Source organism: Notamacropus eugenii, chromosome 3, assembly GCF_028372415.1.
Source record: "Notamacropus eugenii isolate mMacEug1 chromosome 3, mMacEug1.pri_v2, whole genome shotgun sequence".
In the NCBI taxonomy this organism is placed as follows: domain Eukaryota; kingdom Metazoa; phylum Chordata; class Mammalia; order Diprotodontia; family Macropodidae; genus Notamacropus; species Notamacropus eugenii.
The window spans coordinates 53,363,151-53,376,242 of NC_092874.1; the positions used below are offsets into that span (position 1 = coordinate 53,363,151).

General features: G+C 36.4%; 1 non-coding gene across 1 annotated transcript; it reads right to left on the reverse strand.

The window, feature by feature from the left end:
- Nucleotides 1–12,305: 12,305 nt before the first annotated feature.
- On the reverse strand, nucleotides 12,306–12,408 carry LOC140497906 (U6 spliceosomal RNA). Its single transcript, XR_011964911.1, has one exon. It is a non-coding gene; the product is annotated as a U6 spliceosomal RNA (small nuclear RNA).
- Between the last annotated feature and the right edge of the window lie 684 nt (nucleotides 12,409–13,092).

Sequence of the window (13,092 nt, forward strand, 5' to 3'; positions counted from 1 at the left end):
ATTTTGTGAGAAGATAGAAGCAGAATGTTAAAATGTTATTGGAGATAGAAAAAGTATGATTTAGCAATTAATTGCATGAATGAGGTGATAAAGAATGAGAGAGAATAGTTGAGATAACGCTAAGGTTATGAATCTTGGAGACCAGAAGGATGGTGGTGCTTTTGGAAGTAGGGAAGTTTGGAAGAGGGGAAGGCTTTTTTTTTGGAAAAGATAATGAGTTCACTTTTGGCCATGTTGATTTGGAGATGTTGCCAGGATATACAACATAGAATAGGCAGCTGATAGTGAGGCTGAAAAACAGGGTAGAGTTAGAAGCAGTCTTTCTACTGCTCATGTGATGTTAAGATACCTCTGGGCAAAGGAGACTAATTATTTTCTTCCAACTTTCATGTACCTACTCGAAGTAGATACACACATGTAACATCTTTCTCTGGCAGTATCCATCCACACACACACATACACACACACACACACACTCATAAAATGATTATTAGTGTATGATGATAATTTGCAAAAACATCTGCTGACCTCTATGACTCATCTGCACAGAAACTTCACCAGGCACACCAAAGAAGTATGCTCTGAAAGGTGCTCCTTTTGCGCATTCTTGAACTCTGCAGAGGTTGCCTGCATAGTAACCAAGGACATCAGTGTTACTGGATGCTCTGTGGCCAGAACGTTTTGTATTTTTGAACACTGTCCCAACTGAATATGCTGTAACATGTCTTGAATTGTTAGTTTTACTTTGGATGGCTGATGTTAGAAAATGGACTGTGCCGTGATTTTTTGTAGTTTGGAACAGGGGTAAGCTCCATTTGAGGATTTGATATAGGTCTATGAGGCGAACTATAGCAGAAACTTTCAGGACAACAGAACACGTTGATCATATGTCTTATGTGGGTTCACCCAGTAGAAACAATGAGAGTGCTTCAGTGATTTTTTCTGACTCCTTGCCCAAGAGTACTTTGCATCAGTTCATATAAGTCCTTCCAAGCTTCCCTACATTTATCATACCCCTTGTTTCTTATATCACAGTCATATTCCACTAAGTTCATATGCCGCAATTTGTTTAGTCATTTCCTGATTGGTGAACTTGTAGTTCATTTCCAGTTCTTTGGAACTGGAAACAAAGAATTTGGAACTGTACCACATAAAGCCCAGATTTAGCTGTTACATTTCAGAACAAGTTTTACTTTCTGCTTACTCATTCCTTCCTTCCCTCTCTAGTAGCACATACAGCAATGCTTGACTGGTATTTAAGGCAGTCAATTTTCTTCTACTCTTAATTATATTTTGAAGTTACTGTGGGCTTAGACCAACCTTGGAAGACTTGCAGATATGATGAACCACTGTATAGCATAAATGTTAATTCTAGACTAATAACTGGTAGCACGTGGGATGCTTAGGAATGGTAAGAATGATACAAGAAGGAAAAGATAAGAGTAAACTTCCAGGTAGAGGGAGGAAAACACAAGCAAAGGCTGTATCAATGTTACCTCATTCTGAATTTCTGTGATTCTATCATCTCCATATGCAACCTACCAAAGTAAAAACAAACAAACAAAAATCAGCTTTCACCGTTCTGGCTCTAGGTCAAGTTCAGAGTCAAGGTTAACTTCTTTGATTTCCTTGGACACAAACTCTGATGTTAGTTTGCCTGTTATATATTTTTTCTTTGTCATAATTTAAAAAGGTATGAGTATGTACCTGTGATGAAGGGTGAGGTATGATGGATAAGAGTTTTTAACTTAGGGTCAATGAACTTGTTCTTTAAATACACACACACACACACACACACACACACACACACACACACACACACACACACACATATATATATACACACGTACATATATATAGCATATTATATGTCATAAAGTATGTTTTATATATATAATAAACACACATATATACAGTGAGAAAGAGAACTGTATTTAAATATAATTCCTTTCCTTTTTAATCCTATTTTATTTTATGAATTTTAAAACTTTCTGAGCAAGGATCTATGACAAAGGATTAATATCCATCTTTCCTCTTCCCATAGAAGAATGAAAACCTACAGTGGGAAAAATGAACATTTCTACACTTCTTTTATCAAAATGATACTCTTTTATTGAAAAGAATTAGGAAGACTTTGCAACACTACAGTTTTTCTGGAGCTCAAACCTAAGTAACAGCTGTTTATTCCACATTTGGCTGGATGGACATCCAGAATCACTAAACTCATAATAATGCTGATCATTCTGGTTATTTTTTCAGTGGTGATCATGGATTTATCTACTGTCTGTAACCTGGTCCCCTTGTATCTAAGAGTATAATTTGCGAAATTGTTGTCTAGGATCACTTAGGGTGGAAATCTGGGTTCTGGAACATGCAAAATTGAATTTTGCTTGTAGGTTGAATCACTTATGATGGGCTCAGTTGTTTTCTTTAAATGTCAATGTTATCTCTTCAATGATCTCCCTACCCTGATGAGTTATAGCTCATGATTAACCTCTTCTCCTCAACACTAACTGACTCTAAGTTCATTGGTCTCTCCATGCTGCCATGTAGTGCCTCAGCTCAGTTCATCACACAAATATAACTGTTGGTGTATTGGCTTCTAGGTATCTAGACATAGAAAGCTTTGAATAAGACATAGAAACAAACACTTGCACAATAATCCTACCAATAAAACTCACAAAGACCCTAAAAGTAACCCTGATTGAAGTGTCGACACCCCCTTGGTAAAAGGGGGCATAGGACAGAAGAACTAGGGCTTTCACTGGGAGGAAAGAAACATTAAGACATTTCCTTTGCCTACCTGTTCTGATCTCACTGAAATGACCTGCTCTCATTGAAGAAAAAAGGATGACTTTGAACAGCTACAGCATTCAGGACCCTAGGATGCCTGAAGCTGAGAAGAGCTTTCATTTTTGACTTTCTTCTTCAGAACAGGAGTCTGTCACTCTGCAGGAAGCCTCTTTGAAGTAGTAGAAGCTTAGGGAGAGCCCGGTGTAGAGACTACTCAAAGAGAACATGTTTCTTTAAAAAAAATCCTGTCAGCTAGGAGTTAAAAGTTCAAAAGAATTTTTTCTACACATTTTTCCTGGGTCTTTCATATGTCTATTAATAGGACAGAAGGTGATGTGGCTTAAAGGCTTGGAACAAGTATTTGTGGTAGATTTCTGAGACTAATGAGAATGCTGATTAATCGAATCAGGCTGGGGCTTTTCCACAGCCATCTGGGTTATTATGAAATATGTCATAATAGAAGGAGAAAATTTCCTAAATCTTAGTACCACCTTATTCCTTTCATTATCAGAAAATTTTGATGGCACCATGGATAGAGTAGTGACCAGAAATCAGGAATTGTTGTGTACAAAACTGCCTCAGATGCTTACTGGTTATGAGACATTGGTTTGTTGTTCAGTTATTTCACTTGTGTCTAACACTTTGTGACCCCATTTGGGGTTTTCTTGGCAAAGATACTGGAGTGGTTTGTCCATTTCCATTTCTAGCTCATTTTAGAATATGAATATGATAGAATAGAATAGGAAAACTGAAGCAAGCAGGGTGAAGTAACTTGCTCAGGGTCACATAGCTAGTAAGTGTCTGAGGTTGAATTTGAACTCAGATCTTCTGACTTCCTGAGACACTGGACAAGTCACAGTTTCAGTCAGCCTTAGTTTATTATTTGTAAAATGGGGATAAGAAGAACACCTCCTGGGGTAGTTGTGATGTTCAAATGAAATTTTTATGTATGTATACATATATATGCATATACATACATGTGTACACACATAGGCATGTATGTATATAGGTATATGTGTGTACATATATGAATATGTATATAAATGCATGTATGTATATATGTGTGCACATATTTATATGTATGTATACACATATGTCTATATATACACAGCTATTTGTAAAACTTGAAGTGCTACATACATATTTATTATTGTTATCATTGTTAGTAATAGTAGTTACAGTAGTAGTATTTTCATATTTTTCATAGGTGAGGAAGTACAAGTATCATCAGAGGCAGTGTGGTATAGTGGGAAGAGAAGTACATTTGGAATTAGAGGACCTAGGTTCAGATTCTGGCTTTGACTCCCCATGTGGCCTTAGGTGAGTTATTTAATTTCTCTAGGTCTCAGTTTCCTCATATGTTAAGTGAGTGGGTGGATTTCAATGGCCTCCAAGATCCTCTCCAATGGTAAATCAATGTCCCTTTGTGTCAAGAATGAGGGATAACTATTGATCCATCACATGCTGATATTAACCCAAGATGACAAAATAAAGTGGAAGAAATTATCTCCGTTCTGCAAATTGAGGATCTTTGATATGGCCAGATCAATCTATAAGAAGAATGTCATTTCTTTTGATTCTTAACAATGGTTATTAAAAAACTGTCACACTAGGGTTTGGGTGGCATCTGAGCTAAGTCTCAGAACAATTTGTGGGATTAGGCAGAGATATCAGAGCACGTTGATGAGCCGAAAATTCATCATTACTTCCGGGTAGGGTGTTGGTTACTATATGCTACTAGATACAAGAATCAGCATTGGTTCCACTCCATAAAATTGTTCCAAAATCTTATTGTTCAGGTGGCTGTTTGGAACTTAGAACATATGTGTGTTCGTCCTTCGTTGCCGAAGAAGACCATGCCATCAGAGAAATAATGACGTGACTTGCACTTGACTTTGTTTTGAGTGAGGGAGAGCTGTGCAAGGTCACCAGCCTCACTTCTTCTCCAGAGCCTTCTGAATCCAGTGACCAGGATGGCTGGAGATGACCCAGGATGAAGTAATTGGAGTTAAAGTGACTTGCCCAAGGTCACACAGCTAGTGAGCATCAAGTGTCTGAGGTGAGAGTTGAACTCAAGTCCTCCTGACTCCTGCACTGGTGCTCTATCCGCTGCACCACCTAGCTGCCCCAACTTAGAACATATAGCTTGTCAGGTGAGTCCTCAAATGCCAATTTAATCCATCAGTAATTTAAATGAGATTCCATGAAGTGTCCTTGCTCCTGGTCCTCCTGAAGGAGTTGGATGGGATAGAGGAGTCACTCCTATGTGGGTACTGTAACGGCAGAAAGTCTCATGGTAGCCTCAGAGTAGAGCTTCATTAGGAGATGGAAGCAGGAGTTACATTCTTAGGTGTGGGCCATTTGGAAGCTGAATGCTTTTATATAGGGAGATCACTTTTTTAGTGCAGTATTTCCCTGGTTGATTCAACTTGCCATACACATGATTCTAGGACTCCTTAGTCTTGTTTAACTCGGTGGTCTTATTGGTCAGAATCTTTTGCCGTCCGTATTTGTTCACCCTCACCAATGTAGATGTCTATGGCAGAGCACACCCAGATTGAATATACTCAACCCAAGCTAAATATCATCTAGGCCTGGGGAAATTCTTACTGAATGGGACTGAGAATGTTGAAAAGAGTGACATTTTAGGGTCTCTTCCCTGTTCTGACTGATCTCAACTAGCAAAAGAGCAGAAATATCCTTGGGTATGGCCATTCTTATAAGAGAATGCTAACCCTCCCCAAAAGGCTTTTTCCCCAAAAGACCTTTAAAGAAATAAAATAAAGGGTTAATAGCAAATAATCATCTTTAATCACACAAAAGGGTGCTATTCCCTGAGAGATTTGGTGGACAATCCACTTCTGTTTGGAGAGAAAGCAGTCCTCCGTAGAAAACTCATCCTTAGGCTGTATCCTGACTGTGATGACTCATAACTCTATCTGAAGTCTCACTCCTTTCTGTTGCTGCCATTACTTTCTACTTCCCAAACTCCCACATGCTGCTACCCTGCTTAGTGGTTGATTTCATCACTGCAAGATGGCTTCACTGATGAGCTCTGCTGTCATCTGCTCCTCAGCTTCTTTCCTGGTGATCGGCTGTCATCTGCTAGAGCGGACGTCAGCTGCCAGGGCTTCTTTCTAAAAGGGTGGGTTGTCAAGGAGGTTTCAAAACAAATATGACGCCAGAATCCTTCTTTTCAGTAACTTTTCTTCCTTTCAATGAGAATCTCCCAGGTCTCTTTGATATTTAGTTTGAAGTGAATAAATTCCTTTTAAAGCCCATCATTCTCCTGGTATCAAGACCATGCAAACTTACCTGACGTTTTGGCACATCTCAAAGACTCAATTTTCAACCTTGAAGCTGGTGACTTCACTCTTATTCCTTTTATTTCTTAGGATTAATTTCTTTTCAAATGTTACATCAGCTAATCTGGTCTGATTGCATGGTACTACCTTCCTCTGCCTCTCTGAATTGAGCAGCTAGGTAGTGCAGTGAATAGAACATTGGACTTAGACTCAGAAAGACTCATCTTCATGTGTTCAAATCTGGCCTCAGACACTCACTAGAAATGTGACTGTGGGCCAGTCATTCAACCTTGTTTGCCTCAGTTTCCTCATCTGTAAAATGAGTGGGAGAAGGAAATGGCAAATCATTCCTCTATCTTTGCCAAGAAAACCCCAAAATAAAATCATGGAGAGTTGGACATGACTGAAATGATTGAACAACAACAAACTCAATATAATACAATAACGATAATGTAATTCCTTATTTTTAATAATTCCTCCTTTCTCTGTGGCTTCTTTAGTTAAAATATTGCCTTTTATTTTCCAGGTTGGGGATGGAATAGTACATCTTTCTCTCTTTTTTTTTTTTTTTGTTCATTCATTTTCATTTGTATCTAACTCTTCATAGATCCAAAATTTTAGGTTTTCTAGGCAAAGATGCTGGAGTGGTTTGCCATTTACTTCTCCATTTCATTTTATAGATGAGGAAACTGAGGCAAACAGGGTTAAATGATTTTTTCAGGGTCACACAGTTAATAAATGCCTGAGGCTGGATTTGAACTTAGGAAAATGAATCTTCTCATTTGGCACTCTATCCCATGTGCCACCTAGCTCTCTAGAACCTTTTTAAGAGATTTTTTTCATACCTTTTCATCTAGAAGTCCTTGTACCTGAGAGAACTAAGGAACATTGCATTTATTTTTTCATTTTCAGAAAGATGCTTTTGTTAAGTTGGTCATTTCTGTACAAAAGTCAGGTGACATGTACATAGTTATGGTTATACTTAGACTGCGTTAGGAGTCCATATGCAATTTCCAGGGTGAATTAGAAGATGTTGTATGGTGTAATAATAAAAACACTGAACTTGGTAACCATAAGTAAGTCACTTTACTTTGAAAGGCCTCTTTGTTCTCATCAGTAAAATAAAGAAGTTCAGCTAAGATCTTTACAATCAGTACTAATTCTAACCACCTTCAGTGTTTTGTTCCATCAAAATTGTGAGGTCATAGTTCACGAACCTAGAGTTGAAAGGAATGTTGTCTTTTCTAAGCTCCTCATTTTTCATATGGGGAAAATGAGTCCCAGGGAGGTTCAGCTTCCAAGATAACAGTGGGAATAAGTGTCAGAAGCAGGATTTAAACCAAAGTTTTCTGACCCAGACCTGTTCTCTTTGCTGTTGGTCTTTTGTTGGATGGCAACATAAAAGATTCTGTTAGTAGGTAGACTTCTTACGTTTTGCCTCCCGCATCCCATTACATAGCCAGTGTATACCATAAAGCCATGCAGAGAATACAGTAATCACTTTTTTTTTTCATTTGCAGCCTATACTGCCTCTACACTGCCCTTTCTCTTTCAGCACCCTCCACCAGAACCACATGTACTCTCCTTCAAGCTCCCTGGACTTTAATTTGTGACCTTTCCCCTTATCTAGCCTAGAACCAGCCTTCTTTGTCACTTTCTGACCCAGGAGAGAGCAACCTGCAGCCTCGAGGCCACATGTGGCCCTCTAGGTCCTCAAGTGGGTCCCTTTAGCTTTTATAGTTTGGATTGAGTTGCACTTGAGGACCTAGAGAGCCACATGTGGCCTCGAGGCTGCAGCTTCAGCACCCCGTTCTGATCATTTTCAGTTCATGGTGCCTCAACTTCCTTACCACCCCCCTCATCCTTTTCATAACTGCCAATTTTTGTGTTCTCCTCTGCTCCTTTATTAGGATGTAATATTCTTGAGGGTAGGGACTTTCCTTTTTTACTTGTCATTATATTCCCAGAGTTTAGCATATGCCTTGCACATAGCAATTCATTTACAAAAAATAAAGCTACAGGTTTGTACTTCTAAAGTGGAAATACTGTGGGAAGGTATTAAGTGAAATGAAATCTTACCCTTGGTTTAATGTTGAGAAATGATGGTTTAGTTTAGAGAAGGAAGGAATATCTGCTTGATAATTATGCCACCAAATGTGTCCTAAATTACATTTTCTTGGGATATGGCTGATATTTTCTGCCTTCAAAAACCTGTTCACCTTTAATTTACATACTTTGAAGAAGCATATAAATCAGCAAAGAGAAGAATCACAGGAAAGGAGGAGGACAAACAGGCCCAGAAATGTATTCATGAATACCCAAAAAGGGGAAAAATGAGTTTGTAATTTATGGCTGCCCAGAGGCGGCAATAACTAATACACTGAAAATTTACCCATTTTATGCATCTATTTTGCTTGTTTTACTACTTTGCTGTTCATAAAAAGCACATTTATTTTAGCAACTGTCATGTCTCTTGGCATTTATGTGATCTTGGAGCTATGCATAAAAATATGCATTTTTCTAGTTTTCAATTTTTATTGAAAAAATTATCCCTTGCCAATTTATATCAATACGATTTGTTCCTTCATAGAACTATTTTCATTGTTCTTTTTCTCTCTGTGCGTTTTCCCCAATTTTGATCTTTCATCTTAGGAAGGCAACCTGGATACTCTTGTCCTAAATCTGATTTAATGTCACATCTGCTTTCAGTCTCCTTTCAATTGCAGTCTTAATGACACTTTATCATTAGCTGGAAGGAGGAAAAACAAGAGGGGTTTTTATAGAATCCAAGTCACATCAGAGAATATTCAATAAGAATAACATTTCCAATGTACATGAAAATAGCATTTCTCCAAAATGCTCAATTTGCTTCACAGATGTCACATAATGAGTTTTCATATTATCCCTCTGTGGTAAGGGATATAGAGAGTTCTTACTTACAGATATCTTGTATTAGTGTAGTGTTACTTGATGGTCCTTCTATGAAGGAACCAAAACATCGTTTTTGTTTTAAATATAAGTTTTACTTACTGACTGGGGCTTCTAACTATGAGTAATGAATTAGGGGAAGCAATTAACTCCTGTGTTTCAGGGTGTGGAGAGTTAAGAGATGGATCAGAAAAGGAGTAAAGGATGGATGTTCTGAGAAGTTCCTCAAAATGGAGGTGACAGGAGGAGCTCACCAATGGGAGGAGGAACCTGCAGGCATAAGGGTCTTTGAGGGTGGGAAGTCCACAGGGAAAGAGGGATATCCCACTATGGCATGACAGCTGAAGCATGGAATTCATTCTGCATATTTAGTTCTTCATCTTTCTTCATCAATGGTTCTCTAGAATTAGAGTTGACCATCACATGGATAGAGTTCTTAAGTCTTTTAAAGTTGTACATCTACCTTTACAATGTTGTTATAGCTTAAATGGTTTTTACTAGGTCTGTTCATTTCATAATATGCCTGTCTCCATTGTTTCATATAACACAATAATTTTTCATCATCTTGATATAATTGTTTGCTCCTGCTCTAATGGTTGGTCATCCTCTTGTTTTCTGGTACTTTGTACTATAGAAAATACTGTTATAAATATTTTTTTACATATAGGAACATTTCTTCTTTCTTTGAATTCCCTGGGGTATAGACTAAGTAGTGATATGACTCAGTCACAGGGTAGACACAATTTAATAACTTTTAAAGTATATATTTTTTTCAGAATGGCTAGTCCAATTTACAGCTCCACTAGTAGTAAATTAAAGTGATTTTTCAATATTTTTCATTTTCCTTTTTAAATCAGCTTTTATAATATGATAGGTATAAGGTAGAACCTTAGTGTTAATTTTAATATTCATTTCTTTGGTTATTACTGATTTGGAATATTTTTATATGACTAGCCTGGATTTCTTCCTATGAAAACTACCTGTTCATAACTCTTGACCATTTACCATTTGGGGAATGGCTCTTATTATTATAAATTTGAATAAATGCTTTGCATATCTTGGAAATAAAACCTTTATTAGAGAAACTTACTGCAAAGGTTCCTCCACTTCCTCCCCTCCTCCCCCAGTTAACTCTTTCCTTTGGAATCTTAGTTCCATTTATCTTGTTCTTGCAAAACTTTTAAATTTTATGTAATGATACCCTCTATCCTTTTTATGGTCATAAACTATTCATACACCTGAAAGATAATTTTTCTTGCTTCTTTGTTTTGTTTGTAATGTGGTCTTTTATATCCAGGTCATATTCCCATTTGAAACTTGTCTTGATATACAGTGTCAGTTTTTATCTAAACATAGTTTCTATGAGACTACTTTCTAGTTTTTCCAACATATGTCATTATTGCCCCTTTGTTGTGTAGTTTGAGACTTGGCACTGTTAGACCACCTTCCTCCCACTTTGTTCATTATTTTTCTTGATATTCCTAAACTTTTGTTTCTCCAGATGAATTCTCTTATAATTTTTTATAGTTCTATAAATGTATTCTTTGGCAGTTGGACTGCTACAGCATTGAATAAGTAAAGTAGTTTAGGTAGTATTTTCATTTTTGTAATGTCATCTCAGCCTACTCATGACTAAAAGTTTTCCAGTTGTTTAGTGGGTTATATTTCTCTGACACTAAAAATAAAATCTTCATTTTTGTTAATTTTGTTTTGTAGTTATATTTAGCTAACTTCTATGTGTGTCTTGATAGTTGGATCCCAAAGTATATTTCAGTTAAGTTTTCATTTTATTGGTGTATATCTTGGCAAAATGGTTTGTAATAATATAGGTAAATTCATTTATAAATTCTTTTTTAAGTTTTGATACTGGCTGTTTGATTTTGATTTTTTAAAAATGAAATCATCTCATGATTTATCTGTTTTACTTTTTAGATTATCTCCTACTTTTATTTACTAATTCAATATTTTCTCTCAATTTCATTTATCTCATACTTGATTTTCATTGTTTAATTGTCTTTTTAATTTTTGGTTTTCTAGGATTTTTGAGGGGAAGGAGAAATTTCTATGCAATTTGTTGCTTTTTTCCTTTGATTTTAGAAAATAGAAATAGAACAGAAATCTTTAGGAATTCTTTGGCTACATGCCCAAAGTTTAGACCTATTGTCTTGTTTAATTGTCTTCAATGAAATTATTAATCTACCAACTTTTACTATAAGATTAAGATTATGCTATTTAGTCTCTAATTTTCAATTCTTTCCTCAATGGTCCTTTGTTGATTATACTTTTCATTACCTTGTGGCCTATAAGGAATGTGCTTAATATCTCTACATGTCTCCATTGAGATTTTTATACTTAAATATGTGTGTATGTATACTCATGTGTGTATAGTTAATTTTCATAAGGTGCTATACATCAATAAAGTGTATGTAAATTCCTTTCTGTTCCCATAGAGAAGTCTTTTATAGTTAGCTTTGTAAAAATTCTATTAATTTCCTTAATTTTTCTTTTTGTTGATTTTATTAGATTTGTCAAGGTATAATAAGGTTACATTGGGGATACTCATTATTGTCTGTTTCTACCTGTTTCTTGCTTATATCATCCTTTAAGTAGTTACATAATATGCCATTCAGTGCTTATATATTAGGTATTGATATTAATTCTTCATCTATGGTACCTTTCATCAAAATGTAGTTTCCTTGTTTGTCTCTTGAAAATTATTTTTTTGCTGTTAACTTGTCTGAGATTATCTGTTAAATTGTCTGAGACCCATCTTCCTACAGTTCAACTGAAGCATAACAGATTTGCTCCAAACCTTTATCTGTGATTCTTTATGTTCTGAATGTGTTTCTTGTATGCATTGTATTATTGGATCTTGCTTTCTGATTCATTCTTCAATCCTCGATTTTTTGTTCATCCTTTGTTTATTTCCCTCTATTCCATTCTCTTATGGTTTTCCCTCTCCTGTTTACTGTCCCTTCCATATAAGGAAGAGGGTTACAGAAGAAAAGAGAATTCTCAGCACCAATGCTTCCTGCCTGATGTGATCTGCTTCTGCTCTACTGTCCCTCTTCTCTACGTCTCATTCATACCCCAATCACAGATTCTAAACTTTTTCTTTCCCTGTAAACCTCTCTTCATAAAATACCCTCTGGGATTAGAGTTTGATTTACTTTTCCTTAATATTTCCCTGAATCTATTCTCATTTCCTCTTTTTATTCCCCCCCTTCCTTCCTGTTTTCCTATGAGTTGATTGTATTTCTACAGCAAAGTATGTGTGTGTACAATATGCAGTGCTTCCTGAATTTGACTGTTTTCTTTGTATAGAGACAATGCTAATCTTTCCTGTGCAGTTTAAATTTTGGTGTATTTACTACTTAAGCAAGTGCATTAAAATATAGTTGCAAGAGGGACTGAAAAGTACTCTGAATCTGATTAACAGAACTTTCAGTGAGGGATAGAAATTTTTATGTATTTATTTCTTAAGCTAGATAGAGAGGGGACATGACAGGATAAAGAACCAATAATTTCTGAGAGATGACATCTAGGAAGAATGACAAAAATAAAATCCATGGCCTAAGGTATCTATAAACAAATACATAGACCATGAGTGATAAGCAAGGTAAACAAAAAAAGGTTAATGCAATGTATCAAAATGACTGATTAAAGCTTAAAAACTGACAGTCTCACAAGCTTAGCTACTGTAGGTTTCATCTACCTTTAGGATTTCTAACACTTCTCCTTTGTATAAACACTCTATTCTACATTTCCATTTAAGGAAATTTTGCTGTTGTAAATTTACATCTCTGATGTAAGTACAGAGTCAGACCACCATTTTGGAGACCTTGGCTAAGGCTCAAATACTCAGATGGATCTTTAGTGTCAACAAGTTGGGTGATTGAGGTAACAGTTGTCCATCCATGCCTGCCGATACTGTATAACTTTGTCCATATCTCCCCCAGAAGATTTCCCTGGAGGTCTGCTCAATAGACTAGAGACCTTCCTTCTTTCTTTCATATGTTGTGAGTGTATGACTGGAATTCCTGATATCTATAAACTTGTAATTCCT